Source organism: Cebus imitator, unplaced genomic scaffold (genome assembly GCF_001604975.1).
Source record: "Cebus imitator isolate Cc_AM_T3 unplaced genomic scaffold, Cebus_imitator-1.0 Scaffold63, whole genome shotgun sequence".
In the NCBI taxonomy this organism is placed as follows: Eukaryota; Metazoa; Chordata; class Mammalia; order Primates; family Cebidae; genus Cebus; species Cebus imitator.
The window spans coordinates 290997-296996 of record NW_016107378.1 but is presented as its reverse complement, the minus strand read 5'-3'; positions in this window follow the sequence as shown (position 1 = coordinate 296996).

Genomic DNA, 6000 nt, shown 5'->3' with positions numbered 1-6000 from the left:
CAGTGAACTAGGAGGCTAATATGTAGCATCCTGAGATTTTTGTCTAAATCACCTTGGGCTGATTCTGTTACAGCGGTAGTTCTGGAACATTCAAAGGCGTCAACTAAAGATCAAAGCTCTTGTGTCTTTGCAAGGTCTTTCTATCTTTACTAACTACATTAGCCACCAAAAATTATTTAAGAACCATCAAAGAAATATACACAGACAAGAAATAGGAAAAAAAAAAACAGCTTTTTCCTTCAAGAGAGGGAAATTCAGTAAGAAGCATTGGGTCCTTCTTTTAGTTGAATCCTATATGACATGATTTTTTTTTAATCTTACCACCTCAATAACTCTATCAGCAGTATTTCACAGATGGAGGAACTAAGACTCGGAGAAGTGAATGGACTTGTCCAAGGATGATGTGTTAGGAAGTGATAGAGCCAAACATCCAGCCCAGGGCTGTCTGATTTTAAAGTCTGAGCTCTTCCAAATAATACCCACTGGTGTCCACCTTAAAATAGCCACCTGCTCCCTCACCAGCAGTGTGTGCATTTGGGTAAGCAGGGGCCTGTTGAGCCTGGCTTTTCCTTGAAAATATCAGAGTAAGTTGGACTTAGTGCCTGCCTGGACTTATACTCATCTGTGTTGTCTTCTCTGCCGGTAGTGACAAAAAGTCAGAACATGCAGGGCTCTGCTGTAGACACAGAAAAATACAAGCATGCTCTGTATTCAGGTTTATTTCCCCAGTCTGACCTTTACTCTCAACTCTCCAGACCTGTATTTCCACGTGTCCACTCAACAGCTTGGCTTGAATGGCCACTAGACATCTCCAACCCAATATGGCCAATCTACAGTCTTGATGCTTCCCCTCCAGACCTCTGCCCTGCCTTTCCCCAGGTCTTCCTTATTCCAGTAAATGGCACTGCCCCTCTTCTATTAATCTAGACAAAAGGTCTAACAGTAGCTCTTTGAGATTCAGTTCCCTCAGAAACAGACCCTGGGCAAGGCTTTGAGTGTGAGTCGTCCGTCTGAGAGGTGCTCTCAGCAAGTGGTGAGAAGTGAGAAGGTGAGATGGAAAAGAAGTGCAACCCATAAAGGGTGTGTTGTCAAGCAAGTTATCAATATGAACTACCGGAGCTTCACCCTGCTGGGAACTCTAGGAGCCAGTGCAGACCTCAAGCCTGTGGGGTGCCAGAACCGGGCTGCCTATACACCAGTTCCCATCAGTCATTGATTGAGGCTGCCCCTGGGAGATCCTCTGGCCTGCTTTGGGTACATGGGCAGAGTGGGCTCCAGCAATTAAAAGAAACCCTCAGGCAACAAAATGCACAGGCTGGCCCTTGGAAGTGGGGCCTCTAACATGATGGAGAGAGGACCTATAGATGTGTCATGCCAGTGGCTTCTGTAGAATCCCTGATCGCCACCACCCCCTTTCATACCACACAGCCACTCCACTGGAAAAACCTGTGGGTTCTGCTTGCAAAATAGATTCCAAATCTGACCACTTTTCACCACTAATTGCAGAAGACTGGTCTCCCCATCTTCCTTCCTGTTCCCCTATCACCCTTCTGTATTCAGAAGTCAGATGGATCCTTTTATCCATGACTGTGTTATTGTCTGTTCAAAAGCCACCATTGCTTCCCTCTTGGTTGGCACAAACCCACGGTCCTGAGCTTGGCCTGCAGGTCCTGCTGACTCAGCTCCTGTTTCACTCTCTGATGTCACCTCCTTCACGCTTTTCCTTGTTGACCTTGCTCCACCGGCACTGACTAATCCTCAAAAGTGCCAAGCACACTCCCATCCTGGGGCCTGTGCAGGAGCTGCTCCGCAGCCTGGCCTAAGCCTCCCCCAACATCTCCACGGCCACTTCCTCACTGCAGTTTTCTCACTTCCCTCAAGGGGAAGACCACCGGCCACTCCCACTCTCTTGCTGATGTCATTATTTTTCAGAGTTCTAGTTTCCTAAGAAAACCCCCAGTCACCACCCTTCCTTCTCTACCCTGGGTCTTTAAAGACACCAAAATAGGACAAGGAATGAGGACAGGACTGAGCTGCTTACATCCAGTTTATTCCTCCTAGAACCCATATCAATCAGCCAAGTCACCCCATCTCCCTTGTGGTAGAGTAAGGTAAGGGGACTAGAGACATGGAGCTCCTCGGGATGCCCCTGTACATGGAGGGAGGAAATCCACAATGGTGTGGTGAAATCCACAATGCTTCTTACACCTGTTGTTATATTATGATAAATCTATTGTATGGATGCATCCCTCATGTACCTTTTACTGATTCTGTGTGCCTACCCCCAGCCTCTACCACATTTTGCTTCTTCTCCTTCTTTTTCTTTCTTTTTTTTTTTTTTTGAAATGGAGTTTCGCTCTTGTTGCCCAGGCTGAGTGCAGTGACACGGTCTCAGCTCACTGCAACCTCCGCCACCCAGGTTCAAGTGATTCTTCTGTCTCAGCCTCCCAAGTAGCTGGGATTACAGACTTGCACCACCAGACCTGGCTGATTTTTGTATTTTTAGTAAAGATGGAGTTTCACTATGTTGACCAGGCTGGTCTTGAACTCCTGACCTCAGGTGATCCACCTGCCTCTGCCTCTCAAAGTGCTGTCATTACAGGCGTGAGCCACCACACCTGGCCCTACGTGTTTTCCTTCTAAAAGATTCACACCTGCGTCTTCCTTGAACCTCTGTAGCTGCCTTGTCCCCATGGCATGCAGAGAGGAAGAAAAATACCCACAATTTACTACCTGACACCCGTCCAGCCTGTAGCCAATGGACGTGGGAGTGTAAAAGCCCGGCACCCCTGCTTCAAAGATAGACAGACCCTGAGATCTAATTTATACCCCAGAGCTCCCCACAGGACCAAGCAGAGGTTGGAACCTCACGTGAAGCAGTACCTTTGCTGGCTTCTTCCCCCACTCTTGCCCTGCTTCCCTATGCCCTTACAGATGTCTCCTGGGAGCTCTTTCTTAATAAATTACCTGCACTGCAACCCTTGTCTCGGCATCTTCTTCTGGGAACATAAGACCTAAGGCACTCACTGTTTGTTGTTTGTTTATTTCATTTCCCCTACTAGAATATAAGCTCCCAAGGGCAGGAGTTTTTCTGTTTTGTTCAGTTTTGTATTCTCAGCAACAAGAACAGTGCCTTGTATACAGAAGGGGCTCAATAAATACGTATTGAGTGGATGCGTGAATTTGTGAATGTATGTCAATTGACAGAAATATACCATGAACACTCCTAAAGAAGGCTATCCCTGTTCTGTTTTATGGTCTGCTATGTCCCTCATGCCTAGAATTATTTGCAGCACAAAGTAGATGCTCAATGAATATTTATTGACCAACTCCCGTAGCCCCTGTCTGCTCTATTTTAGCAACTGCTTTAGGAAAACAGCTAATATGTCTGACCCCTGCCTGGCTTCTCCCCACCTCCCTCTCAGGCCTTGGCACATAGCAGGTCCTCAGCCTGAGATGGCTGCATTGCAGTTTCAGGACCTACTGAGTGGAGGAAGTGCTAGGGCTTAGAAAACAGGAGCGATAGACCCTATTAAGATGGGGGAGAGACCTCTGGAAGACAGCAACAGCCTAAGCTGGCAGGGAGAAGCGTCTGGGCGCAGCTGGGTCATTGGAAGCCACTAGGAGAATTTGAGATCCCTGGGTGAGGTGGGCTTGGGAGGGGTAAATTTCTGGGACAATATTAGATCCAGAGAATGGGGAGCCCCTGGAGGAGGGCAGAACAGAGGGGGAAAGGTGATGCCACTGGTGAGTGTTAGGGCCAGCTGGGCAGGAGAATATTTGTGGAGGAGTAGTTGAGCATCCTGGTAAGCAGAAGCTTATGGGGAGTAATGGGCAAATGGGGAGGGGAAACTTCTAGGGAAATCTTGGGGCTTTGTTGACAGTGGAGGCTTTGGGAAAAGTACTAAGTTTCAAAGGTATTAACACCAAAAAATGTCGGATAAGGGCAAAGTAAAAAATAAATCAAGTCTGCGCTCTCTCTGTCTCTGTCTCTGTCTCTGTCTCTCTCTCGCTCTCTCTCTCTCTCTCTCTCTCTCCCTCTCTGTCTCTCTTTTCCTCTCTCTCTCTCCCTTTGCCTCTGTCTCTGTCTCTCTTTCTCTCTCTCTTGTTCTCTCTCTCACCTTTCTCTCATATTTTTTTCTCTTTGGAGTTGACAAATCACTGTCAGTCAGTGATATTCTCCCTTAAGAAATCTATCTGACACAGAACACAAGGCATGATGTTTATTCATGGACCAGCCAGATTGAATTAAGGTTTGATTTCAGTTTAGAATTTGCTGCAAGAAATGGGACCCCCCAAAATAGCAGTGGCTTCAGCAAAACAGAGCTTTACTTCTCCCTAGTGGGATCTTAAGGCCTGTGGTCTGGGTTTGGAGTGGCTCTCCTCAGGTGTGGGAACCCTGTGCCCTCTGCCTTGCCACTCAGCATCATTGCTGCATTTCTCAAGGTGGCTGCTGGAGCACCAGCCTTTATGGGCAGTTCCAGCCTGCAGGAAGGAGGAAAGTGGAAAGAAAGGTGCCTCCCCCTAGTAAGGGCACTCCCCAGAAGTTGCACACACCACTTCCACATATGCCCATTGAGCAGAATATGGTCAAGTCACGTGATCACATCTAGCTGCCAGAGAAGCTTGGGGCAATGTAGTGCTTATTCCAGGCAGGCAAGGATCCACTTAAAAGTTAAGGGTGTTTCTTATGAAGGAAGAACTGAAAATACCTATTAAGGGACAGCAAGCACACAGATTGAGGAAGCCAACCAGGAAGGTCAGGAGCCTCAGAGAGTCCCTCGAGAGTTGAGCTTACACAGTGTCTTGGTATTTACCACTACATAACAGCTTACCCTCCAATTTGGCAGCCTGAAACAGCAAACACTTTATCTTGGGCAGTTTTTGAGGTCAGGAGTCTAGATGCAGCATAGCTGGGTGGCACTGGCTCTCTAACAAGGCTGCATTCAAGCTGCATTCAAGCTGTCTGCTGGAGCTGAAGTCATCTTAACCTCAACTGGGGCTAGAAAATCCACTTCCAAACTGACTTCACAGGGTTGTTGCTGGAGGCTTCAGTTCCTTGTCTTGTGGGTCTCTCCATTGGGCTCCTCACAACATAGTTTGCTTTCCCCAGAGCAAGAGACCCAAGGGAGAGGAGGAAAGGAGGAGGGGGGCAGACAGAGAGAGAAAGGGGGTGAGAGAAAGAGAGGGAGAGAGAGAGAGAGAGAGAGAGAGAGAGAGAGAGAGATAGACCATCCAAGATGGAAGCCACAGTCTTTTCTAACCCATTCTCAGAAGAGACACATCCTCCCACCTGTTTTCTTTTGGGTAACAGCGCCCAACCCTGGTACAATGTGGAAGAGGATATGAATCCCAGGAGGCAGATGACTGTGGGCATCTTGGAGGCTGACTACCAACCATGGGTAGGTAAATGAGTGCTAGGGGTTAGGAGATCGTATATCGGTAGAGAGAGTTCCTTGAGCTAGGAAGACTAGGCACAGGCTCAGGAAGGCTAGCTGAGTCTAAAGAGAAGTGATCAAGTGTTAAGGAGTATGTCTCAGTCTTTTTGAGCTGCCATAACAAAATGTCGTAGACTTAAAAATGGCAGAAACTGGTTCCTCACAGTTCTGGAGGCTAGGAAGTCCAAGATCAAGGTGCTAGCAGGCTTGGTGTCTGGCAAGGGCCCATTCCTCATAGGTGGTACCTTCTTGCCGAGTACTCAACATGACGGAAGGGGTGAATGAGCTCAATGGGGCCTCTTTTATAAGGTTACTAATTCCATCTATAAGGGCTCTGCCCTTATGACCTGGTCACCTCCCAAAGGCCTCACCTCCTCATGTCATCACATTGGGGATGAGGTTCCAACGTATGAGTTTTTGGTGAAAGGAGACAAACATTTAGACCTTAGCAAAGTACAACAAAATGTTGCTTTCTGATATTCACCTAATTGCCCCAAAGGGAAAAACCTTTCTACCAATTCAAGGAGGGAGACAGTTTTACTAGCATGTAATAATCAGCACT